A 23,256-nucleotide genomic window follows, 5' to 3' on the forward strand; every position below is an offset into this window, starting at 1 on the left:
GCACCTCCCCTGGTACCAAACACACCTGGCAGAGGCAGGCTGTCTGCAGTCCCTGCTGTCACAGGGAGACTCAAATCAAGGTCCCAGCAACTATTAACTACAGCTTGTGATAAAAACACTGCCTGTAACCTGGGCTGAATCCCAGCATGTCCACCAAGCAATTCACAAGAGATCTTCCTTCTGAAACAAGGGATCACCCCCTGCAAAAGATCAGGTTCTTTGCTATCCCAGGGCCATGTGAAAGGATTTTTCCATCACCCCCCTTTCACCAGAGGCAATTGCAACCTGCTCCACAGGCAAGCCAGTGCTGCTCCTGACAGTGTGTGGCTGATTCTGTTTTTCTGCCACAGTCTGGGCACAACCACACAGCCCAGAAACTCAGCTGTGCTCCTGGCTCTGCCAGGGGAGATGTTTCTAGCACTGGAGCAGCTGCCCTGAGACAACTGTTCTGGAGGGACTGTTACCAAAATTGTAACCAAGAAAGCTCTCCAAACCAAATGGTAGTTTAGAAAGCCAACACTGGTTTATTGCAGCACTGGGGGCATGGGGGATTTTTCCTCCTACCATGCACACCAAGCTGCTCCAGGGTACACATTATATACAACAGAGTAGTTGTATATTCATAGTATGTTACATATGCATTGTCATTCAAGCACAGGATTAGTTACAAGTTTCTCACTTCCAATGCAAATTAGTGTGCATCCTCTGATAGCACTGCTGAAGCTCTTTACTAACTATGTATGGACCTCAAGAGGGGGTTTCCCCTCTTTTGGGGGGGGTGCTATTGGAGTCAGAGGTTGCCATCTCCCACTGCTGCAATCGCTTTTGCACTACTTTCAACTAATTTTCTGTTGATGTCAGTGGATTGTAACACCTTACCAGCTTGTCTCCTCTTGCCAGAACTTTCCTCACTTGAAGGCTTCTTTTTGCATAACTTAGGTAATGGTGTTCTTTTCACCATTTGTTCTTTGTTTTCCATCCTTCCCAAAACTGACTCCCTTGATTAGAAGTCCTTTCATTCGCCACTTTTTAACAACTTTGTAAGAGTCAGCTTGACTCAAAACTGTGCACAGGTTTGTTTAACATATAGTTAAACACTAGATCAGTTTGGTAATTTAGGAGTTTAGACAACAGGACCACCCACATTACTGCACTTCGCCACCGCCCTGAGCTGAGCTAAGCAGAGCTCAGAAAACGGAGTGGCCACGTCAGAAAAAGCAACCCCTATGAGCCCACACCAAACCCCATCTCCTAACCCAAGGCTCCATGGAGAGCAGGTAAGTCAGAGAAGAGGTAAAAATGTCACACAGACACACGGCTCAAAGAAATTAAGAACTGTCACACACTCGAGTACTTTTTGCTCTACACCATGATGCACCCAAAGCAGCAATCAAACAAAACAAGCCCAGACAACATAACACTTCGCAGAAGCTTTTGCCTCTACAGAGGCCAACATAGAAAGCTATGACAGCAAAATGTTGAGTCATCACTGGAAGCGGCTGCCAATTGTCTTGGACCCCAGACCACCCAAAATCTTTAAAACACCTCTTCAGGTAACATTCAAACTGCATTTCTGATTGTAATCCAGCGGCTGGTGGGTGGCTCCCACCAAGGGCTCCCCCCAGTGCAGACAGATCCTTCCAACCAGAACACACCTCACGCTGGCTGTGGGCTGTGCAGCCCCTTCACACTGGAGCCAGCACTGCAGACGGCTCTGCTGCTCACCTCCAAACACTGGGAATGATCCGCCAGCCAGTCCCAAAGCTCAGGGTCCGCAGGTCCTTCCCGAGAGGCTGATGCACCTGCCCCACCTGTGGTACTTCACGCTCCCCAGCCCACCACTTGCCTTTCCTTGGATGCTGGAGACCTGCACCACCACCTGGTCCCGTTCAAGCAGCAGGGATGAGCTCCAGGGAGGATGCAGGAGTGAGAGACCTACCTCCACGCCTGGCCATTACAGCAAACAGAATGCTAGCCCTGGTGGTTTCTGCTCCACCCAAGCTGCAGTAAATGAGACTATTTACTGTACTCCCATTAGCGTGCAGCCCCCGGACCCCCGCACAGCCAGTCCCATTGTATTATCAGTGTTAATTAAGGCAGGCTCAAGCAGCCATCTCTGGCCCCTTCAGCTGGGACAGTCAGGGAGCAGCAGCGAGGAAGGAGACAGTCTCAGCTGCAGAGCTCTGTGCAGAACAAGGAGCGTTTGTTACCCAGGAGACTCATTCCCACAGCAGAGAGGAGAATGGAAACTATTTCCATGCCCTCCCCAGTCCTCCACAAGCATTGCCAATGCTGACGCCAGGAGGTATAAATGCTGGCAGGCTGAGTGCTTGCCTGCATCCTTGTCCCTGCCACAGGACACTGGCATTAACCAATTCACTGACAGCAATGTCTGCCTTGGGTAACAGACATGCACACCAGAGCAGATGGAGTCAGGGGGCTGTTTTGTCAAAAATCAGATAGAGCAATGCAGCAGATAAGGGGCTCCCTGAGAAACCCACCTATTTACATATCTCTTCCCAACATCAACATTTGTATCCTCCTCCCCAAAACATGTTCAGCACCTTCCCACAACCCCACTCGCACCTCTGCAGCAAGCACCCCTTTGCTGCATCTCCCTACCGGGCTCCACCACACTCAGCAACAGCAGTAAAAACTGATGGGCTGCCCTAAAGCTTTGTAGGTACTAAGAGATTACAGGCACTAATGAGGAAGAAGAAAGCTGTTTCCTGGGGACTGTCTTCTAGGAGATGACTTCTCTTTGATCAGAGATGAGTCGCATGGCTGATGCCACAGTCTCAGGCAAGGAGGGGAGGAGGATACTGCAGGCTGCTGACTGCACTCCCTAGAGAAGCAAGGTGAGGGAGATGGAGGTGCCAGAACACGTCTGCTCCTACAGTAACAGGTGTTCCTGTTCTGCTTGGTCTGGAGAGGTAGGTATAGGTGCTTCCCACACACTGTGCAGGAGAAAATTGCTTATCATGCAATGTCAAGTCTATTTCCTCACAGGCATCCTGCATGTCAGGTGGGGCTTCTGACATCTCACCTCCCTCCTTGCTCCAAGGGTGTGAGAAGTCAGTGCACATGTTCGCCCACCCATGAGCTCCACTAAGGAGGCACACCCTGTTCCCAGTGCCAGGCTGAAGCAGAGCTCACTGCTGTGGAGGAGCCCCATGTGCTGCACTCACACTGGACACCAGCCATGTGTGTGCCCAAGGCGCTTGCTGACAACAACCAGGACACAAAAAGATCATTTAGGCAGAAAAAAAGCACAATACACTTCTGTCTTGGTCTCAGGCTCCTTCCTTCATATTCCAGGTAGGAATTGGCTGCTAAGGTTAGCATGCCCCCACCTACAAGAAGGAAGAAACCTTTCCACTTCTACTGCAGTTGTACAGCAAGGGCACCCACCAGCAGGCCAAGCCTCCCACCCATCTGCTGCATGCTCCAGTGACCAGTGAACTGGAAACAGCTCAGCCCCAGATCCCAACCAGCAGCCTGGGCTGCAGCTCACACTTCCAGCACTGGGCAGGAACAGGTCTTCAACCACCCCTCACCATCAGGTGCAGTGCACAGTGCGACCACCCTCACAACATCCAGACCACCCCGGGGCTGGTGCCTCTACACTGCAGCTCACAGCTATGACCCAGCACAGGGAGCTGCCTGCCACCTCCTCCTAAAGGATGAGTGTTTTGACCTAACCCTCATTACTTTCACTGTGTCTGCACCTCTCAAGGAAACAGAAAGTGGTACAAGCAACAGCAAGCTCATTGCCACAGTGGGCAACCTGTGCCTTGCTATCTGCAGATGCAACAGCATGAGCCTCTCGCTCATCGTGACCCCATCTGCAGCATGCCCACAGGAGGGAGGGACATCTTCACTTTTTCCCACATGCTGGACCGACCACTCATGAACAAAGCAGGAGCAGCTCAGTGCCTTCCCACCTTGCTCACTCATTGCTTGTGGCACAAATCTGAATCCCCAAGACATGGCAACCCCATCCATCACTACTGAGGCCATTTCAGCAATGCCAGAGAGAGGGATGTTGGTCAGAGCTGAAGTAAAAGCATGGTCCTGCTCAGCTGGAGCAAGGGGGAACAGAACACAGAGGCCAACTGGAAAGCAGGAGATGCTGAAAACTTCATAAAATCCTCCGAAAGGAAAACAAAAATAATTTCCCATCCCTGCAAGCCCTGCCCTTCAAGGTCAAACAACATTTCTCTCTCAAACACATAGAGATCAATACAGGCTGATCATTACCAACATGCGCTTGACAACTTTTCTATTTGGTGGGAAGAAATACAGGAGCTTTTGAATGAGGGGTCAAAAATCCAAGCAGATTGATAAAAAGCACACATTAGCATAGTGGCAACGCCTGCCCTCAGTCCTTGCATTTCCCCAGGGGGTCAGCAACAACGGATCCCTACTGAGCCTGCCTTCCAAAAGGATCGGATGCCAGGCACTGGAGACTGGGGAGTTATGCCGGTTGCAGACACATTCACAACAGCAGGATTCAGAAGCACACCCCCCCCCCCCCCCCATGATCCTGCGCCAGCAAGTGCTGCCCACTGCCCATAACATCAATACTGATTTCCTCAGGGCTAGTGACACAAGGCAGGAGTCACACCTCCAAGTAAGACAGTAGCTTGAAAAGAGAAAGTTGTTTTTTTCCCCCAAATTTGAAATTTCTTGTTGCTTGCTAACGGCTTTCTAAAAGAATTAGTTCCCCAAATTAATTTCTTTGATGTTTTAAGAACATTCTCTGAATTTCCAGTTTATCTTTACCCATGCACAGCTCACCCCTATTCACTCATATTCCAAAAATGAGCTTTAACGTCAGCATTTATTCAGTCTGTGTTTAAAGTTATATCATCTGAGTTCTTTAATCACTTCACATTAGGTAGGCTCTCCATTTCTTTGATCATACCCATATCCCTTCTCTGCACCTGACCCAGTTTGCACACAGCCTTCAGAGAGCGACTGGAAATGTATGCGGTCTTCCAAGCAATGTCTCACCATGACTTAATATGCTAAAAATTCCCCATTTCTGCCTCAAGTATTTTGTCCAATGTGTCACGTTGGATGACATTTATCTTTTTTATGGCTGCAGCATACTAGATGCTCACAGTTGTCCTGGACGTCACTGACAAACCCTGGGTTTTCCCCCCTCTCACTTTCCCCAGTGAGGTCCCAGCTGGAGCTGAACTTTTTGCTCATTTCTCATGCACACAATCATACAATTTTGAACGATCCAATTCCCTTTTGTATGATTCCTGAAGGACATGCAAGTTCTTCTTGCTGAATAACCCTGAACTCCCTGTGAGGATGCTTCCTAGCTTTGTGTCTTTAGGAAATACCACTAGTAAAATTTTAAGGCTCCGAGTGTTACTTGAAGTATTAAATAACTTCCATTTCTAGACTTCTCTCCACTAACAACTTCTTTTCAGACAAGCAGTTCTTCTTTCAACATTCCTGTTATCTTCCTCTAGTCTGTTTACTGCTCCTTAGATCTCAAAGGGTATTATGGATAGAAGTCCACATGGGTTCAAGGGGAGGCAAGACAAGGACTTGAGAGAACCATTTCAGCTTACTAAACAGATAAAATATAATAGATGTAGCAAAATCCCCTGGAAAAAATCTTGGGATATGAGACCTGCTTGCCCTGCTCACCCTCCTCCCTCGCTGACCACCTGCAAACTATTTTTGGAAAAGTCATACTGGGCAAGGTGGTTCCTTCATCCCAGTCACTCTCTCAATTTCTATCTCCCTGTACTCAGGTCAAATGCTTCCTACTGCTAGCAGCTGATGCCTCACTGCCCAGGAACAGAGGCTTTCAAAAGCTCCATAAGAAGTCAAAACTACCAGATAGGGCTAGTGCTGGCAAGGCTTCCCATAGGGCTGGGCTGAGTTCCACGTACTTCTCCAATACTGAGACATCTACGGGAAAACCAAACCAAGCCCACAACAGCTGTCTCTCTCCAGGTCCCTTCTAGCCCAGGATTCCACTATATTCATAATCTTTTCCTAGGAAAGTGCTGCTATCAAAATTTTATACACTGGAGACTGGGGCAATAAGGAGATGTGAATCACTTGGAAGGTTGTGGGAAAAGGAGAACAGATCCTACAATCCCAGTGCCCATCTTCTAGCTATAATACTCAGTACTGCCCAAGCAAGAGCAGAAAGAACTTTTAGGCTGAGAGAAATCAGGACAAAAACAACAGAGCAGCTCCTGAATCATGCCTGAAGCCTCAGCTTCAATCTGATAAACCACGCTCATAAATCTGTACAGCAGACTGTGAATTAAAGCAAAGCCTGGATATAACTCATCCAGCCTGAGACTTCAGAGTGAAACAGGAGCTCAGCTCTCAGAGCAAACCTCCTTTTTCAAGCACTCACTCAAATATTGATGATATACTGAGTGGGAATATAAACTCTTCCACCAATCAAAGCCTTGGCAAAAGGAACTGAAAGGGTATCATTACAGAAAAGATACGCCTTCTAATCTGGCAGTATTTGCTCTGAGCAACCCGTGGTAGCAGTGGATATTAAGGTGTTATTGGCTTCACTCCTATTAAAATCAGTTTTTAAAATGGGATCAATGCTGCCTCTACAGCACAATTTACCTAAACCGTTAATTTCACCATAACTTAATACTTCCCTGCAGCCACGGCAAAAGCCTTAAGTTGCCACATTACCTACTATACTGGAGCTGGTGAATTTAGCAACCGCAGTTCTGCTGTATTCACCAGTTTGTGTTCTGACCTCAAATAAAAATTATGTATTTCCAGCTAAGCAGCTGAAAAGCCGCAGGGCTGAGCTGAATCTGCAGCCCAGAAATGGTTCACTATCTACATACTAAGTACAACCACAGATTGCTGTGTACACAGCATGCACTGTTCAAGGAAGGTGACTGCTTATAGTTCCCGTGATGTACACTGAAGTGACATTCCCTTCCCACTGCAGGGGCATTGCCTGGCTGACTCGAAGTGAGGGTGACTGCACTGCATACGAGCCTCAGCTCACGGAGACTGCAATGGAAGGGATGCAGCAGGAAAGGGGCAAGCAGAGGAGAAGAAAAACATCACTGTTGGACACACAAGAGGCCACATACAAGAATGGAAAAAGCCTCATGCCCTCCTGGTTCAATACTGAGTGTCCTGGTTTTGGCTGGGGTGGAGTTAACATTCTTCTCAGTAGCTCATACAGCGCTGTGTCTTGGCTCTGATGTGAGAATGCTGGTAACACACTGATGTTTTTAGTTGTTGCTGGATAACACTTATACGAAGTCAAGGAGTTTTCCGTTTCTGGGAGGGGACACAGCGAGGACAGCTGAGCTGAACCAGCCAAAGGGGTGTTCCATACCATGGGGCATCATGCTGGGTATATAAACCTGGGGGGTTGGCTGGGGCCTGGGGATCGTTGCTCGGGCACTGGCCGGGCATCAGTCAGCGGGTGCTGAGCAGCTGTACTGTGCATCACTTGTTCTCCTTTCTCCCTTTTCCTCTGGATTTTATCCTTTTCCCCACCCTTCCATTATCACTTGTTATTGTTATTATTGTTATTGTTGTTGTACTTACATTTTTATTCAGCTTAAATTATTAAATTGTTCTTATCTCAGCCCTTGAGTTTTACATTCCTTTCCGACTCTCCTCCCCACCCCTCTGGGTGTGGGGAGCAAGCAAGCGGTTGTGTGATGCTTGGTTGCCAGCTGGGGTTAAACCACAACAGTCCTTTTTGTGGTGGCCCCACACCACAACTAAAAGCATCAGTGTGCTATCAACATTGTTCTCACACCATAGCCAAAACACAGCGCTGTACGAGCTACCAAGAAGAAAGTTAACTCCATGCCAGCCAAAACCAGGACAGAGTCATAAATACTGCAGTTTTCCAAGGCAACAAGGAAAAGTGCTGCAGGTTTCGCACAGAAAGCCCACACTCGCCTCTCTGCGCATGCCACAGCACTGCCCTGCCATCACTGCTGAGGGCCACCGCAGAAGTCAAGCGGTGAGATCTCCCAACTCACCACAGAGTGAGTTCCCAACAGACGTCCCTGTTCTCAGGCTCTCCCACCTTTGCAACAAAGCCCAGCAAACACATAACCACCCGCTGATTTATTAGAAACGTGCTATTAATTGTGGTTGTTTACACTGATTTTTTTTCTTAAAAGTTTCTCCATTTACCACTCAAACCAGACATGCAGTGCTGCTCTGCCAGTGTTACTTGCCCCAGCTGTCTGTTTCAACGGCAAATAAAGCAATGTCTAGACAGCTTGTGCTTCTGCAAAGCGCTCTGTCATTAAAAGAGGCTATTGAAGGTACACTCAAAAACCACCTGCTAGCAGGAATGCCACAACACAGTATTGGCAGGCACAGGACTTCAGTGCCACCCAAGAGACTGTCTGTGCTCCTGAGCACCCACATCCCAGCAGGCACCAAGGAAAGCTGCAAAAGGGAGAGGAAACAGGACCACTGAAAACTTCTGCTAAAAACCCTTTGTAATGCAGACTTGTAACTAACTCCTGGAGACCCTGTCCACCACTTGTGCATTTAACCTGCTGGCTGTCAGATGGAGTGGTTATTTTTTACTCTTCATCTGTGTTGTCTACAGTACTGATACTGTTAGCTGAAGGGATAAGGTCTATTCATAAACAGCAAATTGGCAAAAATTATAACCATTACCGTGACAGCTCACACACCACAGATTGCACATCCCCACCCATAATCATCATGCATGACCTGCTCATTCTGAAGGGATCTGTGGTTACCATAGATCACAGGCTGAACTTGGGTAATAGTGGCATTTTGCTTTGAAGCTGACAAACAGTATGTAGGGCTGTATGAATAGGCATGTCGTACGCAAGACGTGGAGTAATCCTAATCCCTCCTCTCTGCCCAACACACCTCATGGACATGTCCTACATGTACAAGCTGATGAGAGTTCAAAGAGAGCAGAACAGAGTAAATTGCAAAGCAAAAAGGTTAGTCGCTTGCAGAAAACTAGGGGGCACATGAAAGCTCTTCTTAAATGTATAAAAGGCTGCTGCCAAGAGCAAGTGAGTAAGCTGTTCTCCAAATCCTCAGCAACAGGAACAGGCTCCCTGAGGGGCAGCCAGGGGAGTTTAGGTTAGACATCAGGTATAACAGATAAAACTAGCTGTTCATTATTCTACCAAAAAAGCAGAGCAGTCAGGAGATAAGACTGGTTTGCTTAATATTTTTGCATGGTCTTGTCTGCCTCAGCAGCTCTTTACTTACTTAGAGGTGTGCATTCCTGTAATTTTAACAGGCTTTTACTGTCAGAAAGTGGAAACTATTTGGTTTTATGCCTCTGCCACTGAAGAAATGCCCATCTTACGGTCTTGGTCAACCCCATGTGCCATGGCATCAGGAGGCAGTGATAGAGGGAAGGGAATGGACTGCTAAGATGCAGGATGCAGCAGATAATGTTCCAATCACTGGGAGCTTCTGGAGGGATGAAACAAAGAAACAAGGAGTGGCATAGCTGAAGTCCACTATGCCTGGGTCAGGGAGATGTAATTATGGCTTCTGGAAGTCTTATTCTCATGTGATTTCTGTTTGACTCAGAGGAGCAGGAAGCCTCTAATGCAGGATTAAAAGCCAAGAGCAGCTTATTCTGTGAGGTAGAATAGCTGGAGAAACAGAAACATGCTCCTGGAAAGACACATAAAATGTACAAGTACAGTCTGAGAGTGGAAATGCATCCCATGCCAGCTGATCTAGTAGCTAATGCACCCAGCTGTTGAAAACATACGCCAGGTGGGTTTTTTTCCTAAATGGAATATGCTTAGCACCAGCTTTTAGCCAGTGGATTCATCCACCTTTCATCCACTGCAGTGAAGTGACTTTTTCTCACAAATTTGGTATTGTTGAAGATGATCCTTCACTAAGTTTTTCTCTAGTTATTATTAACTTCTTCCCATCTAATCGAGCAGGCTGTCCCAGATCATCGCTCAGCTGTACCTGACATCTCCATGCCAAGTCAGCCCATGAATAAACAACCTTTTGGGTGTATGTGCCTATTGGTATGTGCTTAATTGGCACAAAGAGTCTAATCTGCAGCACGTAGCTGCTATGCTGCCAGCTGTACAAGTCTGCCTCCTCCAAAAGACATGTGGAACCGACAGGCAGCCATCCCATATGCAGGCAGGCACACAGAGCCAGAAATGGGAGGTACATGGCTGTCAACTGTGCACAAGAAGTTTACTGAGGCTGGAGGGATAAAGGGGATCCAGGTGTGGGAGGAAATCCTGCCATGCTCTTTAAAACAGAAAATAAAAGCTGGCAGACGCAAAGCCTGGGCACCAGCAGTGACACAGGCCACGAAGGCAAAGCAGGTCACAGGAGATGCCTGAGAAACATGCCAACCTTAGACTGTGTTGGACAGGCTGGGACAGGGCTCAGGCCCATGTGAAGCAGATGAAAGGGCTGGAGCACACTGCCCTACGGGGCTCCCCATGGAGACTCTGCACTTGAGGAGCTGCTGGAAACTGGTGTGGGGCTCTGGCACTGCACAGAAGACTACTGATAAATGCCAAGCAAAGAGGTGCTTAGAGATGACAAACATGGTCATGTGTCCCCATGCACCCCAGACACATTACAGTCTGGGAAACAAGAGCATGCCAGCGTGGAAAGAGCCTGAAAGAGCTCTCAGGAGCTCTGTAGTGTACGATGATACTCAGAGACTTGGCTCAGGACTAATAATAAGCAGCAGTGATGATGACTCAAGAGAGCAACTTTGTTGGCTGGACATGGGAGAGGAGCAGGAAGGAGCAGAGGAATGAACGAGCAGGAAGCCCCTGATGAAGGACTGATTGCCCAGAGCATGTTCCTGGAAAAACAGAAACATGCTTTTCATCTCCATGACATTTTTCCATCTTGGGACAATTCTGAAGCCTGATTTCAATACATACTTAAGAAAGCATCCCATCCTGTGCAGAAACCCAGCATGTGACTCTCAACACACAGCAAGGAAAAGAGAAGACCAGATAAATGGTGAGATTGGGAAGAGGGCTAGTAAGGGCTCAGCATGTGAGATATAACAATCCAAGCCAGAAGACAAGCTGCTGCTCTGCTCTCAACTCATGCTCAGTGCAACAGCTGGAGAAAACTCTCAGTCATGACCTTTTAACAGGACCTGCTCTCCATCTCTAGGAACACCTGCCAGAATTAGTAATCCCATATCAGAGGAGGTGAAGCATGGCGTGCCAAACAGCACTTGTGACCTTTTTAGCAATTTTTGCATGCCTGCTGTTTTCACAGAAACTTTCTGTATCAGCTTAAAATAAATCCATCCTTTCTGAAAGCCAAGTACTCAGAGACTGCAGAAGCATCTGGCCCTTCCTCTACAAAGCCAGAAATCAGCACGGGTGTTATCTGGGGATGCAAACGTGGAGGCCAAGGAACCATACAGGGGGATTAATGCTGCAGTCCTGAACCCAGCATCTGAAAGTGTGGTCTCCCCTGTCCATGACACTGCTGCTTTCAACTCTGAGCAAATACGTAAGCCCAAGCACTGCCCCCACGTTTGCAGCTCTTCTCTTCTGCATGCAAGGCTCCACATATTAAGCTTGTAACAGCACAGAGTGCTCCACTCCCACAGGGGGGTAACTTATCCTACATCCCATATTAGACCAGGCAAGACAGAAGCCACATTATCTGTCTGCAGAAGGAGCATCTCTGTCTCCATATGGGGCTTCTTTGTGCATGAGCCCTCCAAGAAGCATTTCTGTGAGTTCTAGGTTCGATGCACTGAAGACAAGGACTCAGTGGGGTCTGCTGCTTTCCAGTGAGGTCTCTTGTTTTCCAGCACACAGCAGAGGCTGATGCTGCAGCAGCACGCAGACAGTGAGTTGCATACCTAGCATAGGACTTGACCAACAGGCAAAATCTCAGGGAGCGTGGGTCCCGAGCAATCTCTGTAGTGTGGTCTGGTTTACAGTTACAGGCACCAAAACACATTTCACAGCATGAAAAGGGCAGGATTTTGGAATAACTTTTGTGTTTCTATGGATAGCAAGAATATCCTGAGTTGTAGCTGTTAATTTAACATACAGATTTAATATGCCTGCCCCAATTAAACTAATCTCCAGCTACCAGCCCTTGGGATAAACCTAGGACGCTACATATGCCATTGCTACAGCCCAAGACGTTCTAGTGAAGCACCTACCTGTGGCCACCATCAGGGACCTGGCAGCAGCTAGATTAAATCCCAGGTTAACCCCTCCTGGAATGTCCTACCTCTCATCAGACCTAGCAATAATAACACACACAGGGAAAGCTCAGTAGCAAATAGCCTAATTAGAAGTGAAAGTCTCATATCCTCTGGGTAACCAGCACATCTGCTGCACCTGAGGGTCAGTATCCTCTGTGGTCAGCAGGGCAGCAAGAAGGAGGAAAGCATGGGGAGCCCTGCCAGACTCCCTCCTGCTGCCCCCTCCCAAGGGTCCAAGGCTGCTCTCTATGGAAGATTCACAACACTTTGACTAAAACAACGGCAGCATTTGGGCAGGGCTGGGTGTTATTTTTAACACTTGCTCACATAACTCTTTGGATGAATCCTGGGAAGAGCTTGTCACCAAAATAGTATACTGTGGGCACTATTTATACACCCACTGGCAGCACAGCAGGACAGGCTGAGAAGGGAAAGCTAGAACACCCCCTTCCCTCCTCACAACAAGGGATACAGGGGGCCCTGAAACATGGTTTGTGGTTTGGGCTCACCCTCATAAGTAAACCATCACCTGCAGAAGGCCTGATATCCTTGTTTGTCCTGTTTAGGAGACTCTCATCCACATGGGAGGCAAGCCCAGGTACAACAAGCCTGGGGAAGATGGATGGCTGTGTGTACAGGGGCAGGTGCATGCCAGCTGCTATGAACTAAAAAGAGAAGAGCTGTGCCTAAACACCAGCGAGGTCAGAAAACAGTGCTGCTCCCCTCCTAATTATCCATCCTTGGCTAGTACAGGGAAGTCCAGCAGTAGTAGGGTTTCTTGGTCATCACGACTATCATGGTTTAATGCCAGACAGCAACTAAATACCACGTAGCTGCTTGCTCACTCCCCTCCCCCCACCACAGGATGGGGAGGAGAACTGGGAAAAAGATAAAACTGGAGGGTTGAGATCTGAACAACTTAATAATTGAAAAGGAGAGAGAAGGGGAGAGGAAAAAAATCGAAAGGGATGGGAAAAGTCCGAAGTGATGCACAATACAGTTGCTCACCATTTGCTGACTGAAGCCCAATCCCCAGGCCCAAGCACCAATCCCCAGGCCCCAGCCAACAACCCCCAGTCCCTTCATAACCCTTTTGAGACTGTTCAGGGAAAGAGGGCTTTTCCTCTGTCTCATATTCTGTGGTAAAATAAATTTTATTTTATTTTTTAATTTTAAATTTTAAATAAAAGACCATATTTTATATATACAAATATTAAAAAATTGAAAAAATATTAAAAATAAAGCCATTTTCATCCTTACTGAACTTCCTTCATTTTTGTCTTCCATGAGTTTTTTTCTCCCTCCCCCTTTCTCCCAAGGCACACTCAGACTGCTCTCTGCTTTCATGTCTCCTAGAGAAGCAGGTGACATGACCTGTAGAATATGCACAGGATGCTGTGTGTGAACAGAGAAGACAGATGGGCTCTGGAGCACCAGCACACCATCCTGCAGTAGAAAGGGAGCCAGAGTCTGAGTTTCCAGTGTGTAGGTAAAAAGCAAATGGATATATGCATTTCTTTTCCATGCAATAGAGGCTACAGCCTGATCAGCATGCTGACTGCTCATTAGAGCTAAAGAACAATGCAAAATAAAGCTGCATACACAGTGCTAATTGAAGCATGCTCTCCAGGCAGGGGCAGGGTTGGCTGCCACGTTACATTTAGCAGAACAAATGGAATGGATCTGCTCCTACCTTGCCAGATGCAATCTCCCCAGATCATGGCCTCCGCTCACTGCAGCATGAAGCTGGGGGCAGCAGCAACAGCATGAGAGCAGCAGGACAAATACAGCACGCAAAGCCTGTGGTAAACCAAAGCAAACCCAGCTTGTGCCCGTGTTGGCTCAGGGATCAGCAAGCCGTGCTGCGGGGAGTCTCTGCAGGCTGCTCCCCCGTTGCTGCAGGATGGCGGGCGAGAGGCTACATGACAAGGCACTTCTTCCAGATGGGAGCTGGCTGAGGGATTCCTCCCGCTGCCAGGCACCTGCCTCTCCTTGGGCACAGCAGTGCCAGGGTGCCAGTCTCACTCACAGAACATGTGGGCAGGACAGAAAAGCGAGGGCTGCGGGCTGCTGGCAATGCAAGGGCCAGATCGCTCATGAAAGCCCCAGTATAAACACAGATGCACTGTCGAGAGGACTACGGCAGAAATGCAGCTCGTGTTACAAAGAGCCATTTACAGCAAGCTCAGAAAGAAGCCAGCAAGATGAGGCTGTGCAGGCTGGCTCCATGGACTGACTGCTCAGGCAGGGGGTGGGAGGGCAGCTGCCTGCGAGGGGAAGCCCTGGGGTGAAGTGACCACTAACGAGGGGAGACCCCCCCCAACTCCACACTCTCCAGCAGCTCCTACAATGCCATACAGAGCACCTGCTGGCAGGAATGCAAACTTAAGCAATTTGGTAGCCTATGCCCCACTTGGGGTGGCCCCAGCCCCACAGCTGTGCTGGTGCTACAGAAGCCCATCATGCCCGGGAGAAAGGCTGATCCGAGCGTTGCTTCATCCGTGAGTGGGATCGGCTGATGGTGAAGGAGCCCATTCCTCTTGTCCAGGCCCTCTCCCCATGCTCAGGGGCTCCACATCATTGGGACTTGGAAAGAGAGACTCCTTCTGTCCCCCATGTGCCTTTGGCACTTCCTGCTAGGATTCTTCTTTCCCTGACATTTCAGGATAACTTCCGAGCTGTACTGGAACTGGACTTAATGGCAGATAAGGAAGATGGGGGATAGGGACTAGCTTGGCAAGGAAGCAATGTGTCCAAGGGTCTGGAGGCTTTCCCTCCCCTGTGCCCACAACTGGAACCAGCAGTACGGGGTTTTTGCAACTTCCAGCTACTGCCTATTAAACAAGCACTGGAAAACCTCAGCAAGAGGCTGAGAAGGCGCTGTTTCAGGATGCGTATCACAGCAGGCTTAGCCTATTTTCAGTAAGCCCAGAGCCAGACAGGCATATAGCTTATGATCTCGGGGTGCAACTGGTGACAAAGAACAGGGAGCCCATGTAGTTCTGAAGCAACTAAAATCTGTTCTGTAGAGGCTGGGGGGACCTCCTTTGAAAAAGTATTTCCTAGCCTCAATAGAAAAAGTTTGGAAACAGTTGACTTAGGCCAATTGCATCAGTGTGTGCTGTTAAAAAACTAGCTTCAAGGACAGCACAGGGACCCCAGAGTAATAGCTGTATGTCCTGGTGATACCCACCAGAAAGGTGAAGCCAGCCAGGGATTACGCCAGGCTGAAATGCTCCCTGCTGATGAATGCAGCCAGGTTGTATTCTCTATTGTTTCCCTCCTCCAGCAAAGTGCTGGTACGGACACTACATCTCCACCCAACTGAGAAAGCAGGGTTATTGGAGTTAAAACTTGCAGTTCCTGCAGACCCTGATACCCTTCCCCTGGACTGGCAGTGCCTGCGACAAGGAAAGTGCTTTATGCTTTCGGCCTCTGTGGTGCAGGGGGTCTCCACTGCAGCCCAGCGCAGCTGACCTGGGGATGAAATTAATGCTCCTGGCAATGAGCTACCCTTGCACATGACAAAAAGGGAAAACTTCCCAATGTAACAGCAGTGACTCTAGTCCCAGGTGGAGCTCCTCAGGTCTGTCTGGGACAAAACAGAGCCATGGCTTCATCACCAAGCGTTCATCAACATGGAGGGCTCCAGAGAGGGGGCTGCATCTGCAAACATGATGAGCCTTCATGACTTACTCCTGCTGCAGTGGGCTTGCAGGGCAAGGTTTTGGTGGCGGGGGGGCAAAGGGGCGGCCTCTGTGAGAAGCTTCCAGAAGCTGCCCCCCGTGCCCGGTGCAGCCCGTGCCAGCCGGCTCTGAGCTGGGCCCGGTGCTGGGCAAGGCCGAGCCCGTCGGTGCCGGTGGCAGCCGCAGGGACCGTGTATTTCAGATCGTGTATTTAAGTGCGAGCGAGCCCAGCAGCCCCGCGGCCCCCGGGCCGGGGCAGGGGGAGGCCGGGGGGCTCCAGGCGCCGCAGCAGCGGCTCCCCCAGCCCGCGGGGCGGCCCCCGGCGGGGCGGGCCGTGCCCCCAGCCCGCGGAGCCCCCGGGGGAGCAGCTCCCCCCCCGCAGCCCGGGCAGGGCCCCCCCCGGGGCAGGGGGTGCCCGCAGGGGGCTGTGACCCGCGGGCAGCGGCGCTGGAGCAGCTCCGGGCAGGGCCCGTGGCCCCGCGGGGAGAGGAGCCCGGGCCGGGCCGGGCTGGGGCAGGGCCGGTGCCCCCGCGGCGGCCGGGCCGGGCGTGAAGAGCCGCAGCCCGTGGGAAGGACCCACGGCGGAGAAGGTCGTGGAACTGCTGCCGTGGGCTGGAGCCCGGGCTGGAGCGGGGGCAGAGTGAGCAGCCCCGTCCCCGAGGGGGAAGGAGCGGCAGGGACAACGGGTGAGGGACTGACCCAGCCCCCATCGCCCAGCCCCCTGCACCGCTTGCTCGGGGTGTTTTCTGATCTGGGTGGTAATGAAATAAACTGATTTCCCCAAGTCGAGCCTGCTTTGCCCGTGACTGTAACTGCAGAGTGACCTTTGCCTTACCTCGACCCACAAGCCTTTTGTTGTATTTTCTCTCCCGTGTGGCTGAGGAGGGGAGCGATGAGCGGCTGGCTCCAGCCGGGGTCACCCCACCCCACCTGAACGGTGACCAGGACAGGTGTCTCCTGCAGTGAAGGTACTATACTGACACATATAAGCAACACAACACTGAAGCCATTATATCTACCAAGTTGCTTCTGCAGCCAAGCTGGTCTTAGCCAGGGAATGGCTGAACACCAGATGATCCCAAAGGGTTTAAAAACCATTCACAACAACCCAGGCTCAAACGAGGCAGTTGAGAGTATTTAGATCAAGGCTGCCCACCACACCTGCAGCAACAGGAATCCTGTCAAGGCACAAGTGACAGCCCTGCAGCACCCGCAGCCTCCCAGGAGCACAAGCATTGACCTTGACTGGGGAACCCTGTCTCCAAGTTCTCCCCTGCACTTTCTGACCACACCTGGAGAGATGGAGGAAAGTGCTGCCTACAGAAAATGGGGTTTAGCAATCTGTACAGCTGGGCCTTGTTTCAGTTTGGGAGCTGCTTTTCCCTACCAGCCCTTCTCCACCTCAGTCAGACCCACTGCCCACGTTCCATCATTCGCTGGAGGAATCTAGCCATTACAGGAGAGGATGGGCACAGAGGGCACCACTTCACAGGGCTTTACTTGTCCAGCTCAGCTACATAAAACTTCCAGCACACCACCTCAGTTTCCCCCCACCCCGTGACATAAGGATCACGACACTTACCAAGTCACTGCAGATGTTGTGAAGTTAACTTCGTTATGGGGTGCTGGCAGTCTGTACACAGAAACGAGCATTCTGTGACACTCCTTTTCCACCCATAAAGCAGACAGTCCTGGTGGCTTTCCCAGGCATACAAGCTACTGTACACAGCTTTCTTCTCCCTCACCACAGCAGGTAGGCTGCAAAGACAGGGATCCCCATTACCCCCCAAATCTGGAGCTTTGATCCCTCTACCAGCTGTGTCCAGGCCATCTGCCAGGCAGGAATGCGATGCACCAAGCCCAGCCTCAGCCGAGCTGTCAAGGCAGCGGAAGGGCTGGGGCTGCACTGCTCTGGAATTCCAGCAACGCACAAACGCCCTGTCAGCCTGCACCAGGAATGACTCCTCCCTGCCCTGGACCAGGCTGAATCACTGGAAATACCAAAACAACGATGAGGTCACGTTCCCAGAGCAAGGAACTGCAGCCAGATATAGCTGCATGGAGAAACGTGCTAAAAAGGGACACAGTGCACAGGCTAGAGGCTCCGGCAGACAGGCACCCCGGGTATTTGTCTTGTTTAAAAACAGCTTGAGGCTGCCAGGAGAGGTTTTTTTCTCTGCAGGGAGCAGCGAACTGGGGAGCACAACAGGGGCTTTAAACCCTTTATCCATCCCATTGACAGAGACACAATTAGTGCTCGTGAGAGTATAGATTTGGATTCAAGGAATGAGGCAGACGTACAATTAGGATTGGATTCTGAATCCAGTGTTCCCAAAATCTCTCTGTGATAACATGTGCAGGCGTAAGCAGTGAAGAATCCCCCTGCAGCAAGGTGAATGGCAGACAAAAATCATATGCCCATTACTGTCTGGTTGCCTTTGCTACAGCCTCCCAGCTTCTACAAAAAATCCCAATGGTAAGTTTTCAATGGGGTGAGCAGCAAGTAACAGTGGCTCCTATTGCTCCTAAAATGAGGATCTGAGGTACTCAATTATCAGCAAATAGGCTTTCCAAGGCAGTGCAGTTCCGGCTTTTCCCAGTTCTCAGTGGAGAGCGACCGGAGACATTTTGCTAGACTGTGAAGGAAATTGCTACATAGGACTTGGAAAGGATAGAGGATCACAATAGAATTTGCAATAGCCTGCTCTTTCCCCCCTCTGTAGGAGAAATTTGGATGGCTAACAATAATACCCACACTTATTTGAAGAAGATGCTCTAAGAATCTAGATTTTGTTCCATCAGGACATAAACCAGATCCTAATCAGAAGCCAAGGGGGAGCAAAGAGGAGCAGATAGCTAACGCCAGGCATCTCACATGGCTGGCTGGGCAGCAGTCATTGAGCTGGCAGACTTCGCAACAACCACAGCAGCCTCTGGCACACTGAGCTGGTGGGCTATGTCTGCACCAGTCCCTTTCTCCTGCAAGTGCTTTCAGATCTGCTAATAAAGATATAAGAAAATTTGTGGTGGCCTGTGCGAGAGCCATTAGACCAGAAGTGCTCAAAACCAAATCAGTTCATTTTCTCCCCACAGTTTCAGTGCATTCTGGTAACAGGAACCACCACAGTGGGTCACACCAAGAATTCTTCTGGTCTGTTGCTGTACCCTTGGCATTTTGGCACCATCGTATACGTATCCCAGAGTACAGAGTGAGCTCTCCTGAGGCTACACTCTTCCATCCTGCAATAATTAGCAGGCAAGGAGGTCACACTCCAGAGCTGGAGGCTTCACACTGGCCACCACGTTTAACAGCCACTGAAACACATCCATGCCACTGAAGTGTCTGATTCCTCTTGGAATCTGTGTGTATTTTCAGCCTTCATGCCATCTCATAGCAACATGTTCTGCAAATCAGCTGTGTTGAAAAAAGACTTCCTTGACCTCCCGCCTAATAAATAATTTTGCTGTATGTGCTTCCTCTGTGCTCTAAGAAATAGCAAAGTTGAGTAACATCATTCCTTATTCAACTTCTCCCTACTGTACAGTATTTTATAGGCCACTATTATTTCCTACTGTCATCTACTTTTCCTTGTTTAATTTCTCTTCCTACAGAAGCTATCCCAGTCCCATAATCACCCTTATTCCCCTTTTCTATACCATGTCCAGGCCTAAGTCACTCTTTTTGAGAGAGAGCGACCAGACTGTTACGTGGTACTCAAGATGCAGGCACAACATGACTATATACCTAAATACACAAGAACATATACCGGTACTTTTTCATTTATTCTTATTTCCAGTATGAGGTCTGCCTTTTTGGCTACAGCTGACCATTGAGCTAATGAGCTCTGGTAACGATCCACAGTGACTCCAAAGGGCTTCTTGTGGGCAGTGAGAAACTGTTCACAAATCACCGTTACATGTGACATTTATCAGTGTGGAATTCCATTTGCTGTTTTATCGTGCTCATAGTTTTGCAGGATACTCCTGTAATTCTTCAAGTGGTTTTCAAACTGACCATCCTGACTAACTTCAAATCATCAGAAAATTATAGTTGTCACTCCATCGTCCAAACCATCACTAGATGAGCTGTACAGCATCTGTTCCACAAAGATCCCTGCGGGACCCAGGCACTGCAGGTACCAGAGCTTTCATGCATTGCAAAGCATGGCATTTGACAAGGAGTGGTCTAAGCACAGTGACCAGCAATGCTCCATCTCAGTGAGATATCCCACCATGTCCTGATGCAAGGAGCTGTGGAGCTCTAATCGTCGTGGTCTGCACCTGAACTTGTGCTGACACAGGGCCATGCACAGGTAGACACCTGTACCATATAATCCACAAGGCTTTGCTGGGCACAGTCTCAATGCTCTGTATGTGGTAGCACAACCACTGCAGCAGTAGGATGGCCACACTCCACATTCCATTGCTGGGATGTGATTAGCAGCACACCAAATTTGTGCTCACACACCACCATCTGAACCAGTGCCTTGCCATGGCACTCATGGAGGATGCTGCTGTAGTTTGAACCAGCCATTGTGAAATCAGCCAGAAAGAAGTTCTTCTTGTGAAGGATGTAAGCAAGCTTCCCAAGAGACACCACGACCATAGTGCATAGTTTTCTGCAAAGCAGTTGAACTAGTAGAGAGGCTGTAAGCCTCCTAAGGCAGTGTCCTTCAACAGCACCATTTACAGGTTGTGCCAGACAGATGCTGATATCAGCAGAACATTTGTGACAGCAGCCCAAGAGCTGTCCATGGAGAGACTGTTCAGACAGGAGGACACTGTGACCCGTTCTCATTGCTCCTGGTCCCCGGCAATGTGGTTAGCACAACTAATGCCATTTTACGAGGCAAACAGCCATTCTCTGTGACTGAGTAGGTCACACATCCCTTTCCTCCCCCTCACTACCAGGCCCTGAAGGTCCTGTGCACCAAGCAGACAAACCAAACAGTATTTTTCTTCCCCTCCCTACTGGCGTCAACGTTTCCAGGCATCAGGAACCTTTAATAGTAACTATGATTTAGTGCCATCATCATTCTGCCAAGGATCCCTAAAAGAAGTGTCAGTGGCAGGTGACAGACACACGCTCCCATCCACAGCTCCACTTAGGACTTGGTCAGAAGTGCAGAGCCCAGGGCGAGGCTTAAAGGCTACAAAGCAAATACCCACCCTAGGCACAACAGATGTGAATTGTGGAAACCAGTATTCCCAGGCCAGGCAAACACACACAAGAATAAGAAGAGGAGAGGGAGAAACTGTGGCCTTCAAATAAGCAGCAGGTATCACAAATAAAACTCCAACCAGGATGGATTTCACGTTCCAGAATCAGACAAACAAGAGATCTATAGTCAATAAACCTCAGAAAAAACCCCGCTGTGTGTCCAGGGCATTGATGAAGAAGTGGGAATTAAGTGTTCAGCGGAAAGCAGATTGAGTAAGGCCAAGCAGAACTGAGGGAACCAGCCTCCCCTGTTACCCTCCTGGAGGGACACAGCAAGCTAAAAAACTCCTACCAGCTAAGTTTACCCTGAAGCACTCCAAGTTGAGCTGGCAAACCAGCAGGAACTATGTCTGGCCCAGCTTCAGCAGAGCTCACCACAGGGAAGAGCACCAGGCAGCTACAAGTACACACAGTATCTTCATTTCATTTATTGACAGAGCTCAAGCATACCCTTGCACACAGCAGCTTGATGGTGTGGGGAAGGGTGAAGGAGCACCTCATTTATCCTTCATCTTTTTCATGCAAAATATTGCCTGCAATCCCGGAGAAAAGACTGAAAGGAGGTTTCAGTGAACCATAATCCCTATGTAACAGCCTGGTCTGGGATGCTGCATTCTCCAGCTCGCATAAAAAGGGAACATATGTGTTCCTGCACATTGCCCATCGAACACTGCCCCATCAACAGCTCCACTGACCCATCCAAAAGGCAAGACAACCAAGCCACTGAGCAGAGAAAACTCAGGATACCAGGCATCCTGCACAGGAAAAAGTGTCAGACAGCATCTGCTGCCACAGCAAAAACTGAACCAGAAGCAGAACTGCAGGCAGAATACTAGGCAACCATAAACCAGGCTTGCATCTTTTGAATAGTCTATATTCCCTTATTCACAGCCTGAAGGTTTTTGAGGGATGATTGCCAGGAGGTAAGGAAGCCTCTGAAGCAGCTGCTCTAGGTGTTGCTATCTAAGCCCAAAGGATGCAAACCCAATGCTGCCAGTGAAAGGTCACTGGACTGGAACCTGGCCCAGCAGCTTCTATGAAGCACATGAACTAGGAGACTTTCAGACTACAATTTTTCAACATGACAGTACAAATTAGTTTTCTAAATACAGACCTGTACTCTACATGGAATGAATGGCCTGGCTGCCTGCAGGGCTGATGAAGGGTAGCACTCTTCTCCAGATGACACAAAAGACCAGTTTAAAATTCAGGGCAGCTAGTGACTCTCTGAGTCACCTTGGTCTGCATGCTTCAGGTCCTAGCTCCCTGCTGAACGAGAAGATACTGATTCTTCCTGCCTCTCAGGGGAGGGAGAATGCAATACAGCTTAAAAGATCCCAGGATCTCTGCCATAAATCCCAAAGTTAAGGGAGGCAAAAGGCATCATTCATTACGCACAAAAACCAGGCTTCTTTTATTAAGTGCCTGATATGGACATGGAAGCAGGATGCAGTCAGTAACAAAAACATTGGCCTTCCCTTGAGACACAACACTCAGATCGGACTGCACTTTGTGTGCAGGGTGGTGCACGGGCCTGGAGACAGCACCCATAGGTCTGCCCCAGCCTTGCATTCAGGTCTGGGAATAACTGCCCCCGCAGCGCAAACAAGCGATTCAGCAGCACAGCCCCGCCAGGGCACAGACAGCTCCCCTGGAGCCAGGCACGATGCTTCCAGAGAACCTACAAAAAGCCAGTGGTTGGATCATCTGTTTTCCTAATTCAGAGGAAGCCTGGCCCTGCTCCGATTTCCTGCAACATCTCTTGGTGTCGCGGGGGGGGGGTGGGGGGGGTGGGTGGGGGGGGGGGGCGGGGGGGGGCGCTGGAAAAGGCCAGATCCATTTATAGCTGAAGTCTGGCAGAGGGCTCAGCGCTGGGAGCTGACAGCTCAGTACAACCAGCTCCACCCAGCAAGAGAGGCAGCCTGGGGAAAGAGACGGGGGTATGAAAACCACTTCCCTTCAAGCTGGGAGTGATGGGAGTGAGGCTGCTCCTCCACAGTGCCAGGCAGAGAAAAACACTCTCTGCTTCTGAGTGATTTATAAAAAGTAGGGCAGCAGAAGAGTAGCTTTGGAGAAACTGAAGAACAGCTGAGCTGCAGCTACGGCAAGAAGCACTG

The 23,256-nt window shown here is 49.6% G+C and overlaps 1 protein-coding gene across 9 annotated transcripts in view; it reads right to left on the reverse strand.

Annotated features, from left to right (window-relative positions):
* The window catches only part of RUSC2 (RUN and SH3 domain containing 2), a 62,798-nt gene that overhangs the window by 37,605 nt on the left and 1,937 nt on the right, over window positions 1-23,256 (reverse strand). For 6 of the 9 annotated variants that reach the window (XM_055791420.1, XM_055791422.1, XM_055791423.1 and 3 more), the window contains exon 2: window positions 17,501-17,676. The exons of 1 other annotated variant lie outside the window; for it this stretch is intronic. The gene's annotated coding sequence lies outside the window, so the exon portion shown is untranslated. Of the gene's footprint in view, window positions 1-13,925; window positions 14,897-17,500; window positions 18,100-23,256 lie in introns of those variants that run through there. 2 more of the 9 variants (XM_013297099.3, XM_055791419.1) reach the window with 2 other exon arrangements.

This window comes from Falco peregrinus, chromosome Z (assembly GCF_023634155.1).
Source record: "Falco peregrinus isolate bFalPer1 chromosome Z, bFalPer1.pri, whole genome shotgun sequence".
Lineage (NCBI taxonomy): Eukaryota > Metazoa > Chordata > Aves > Falconiformes > Falconidae > Falco > Falco peregrinus.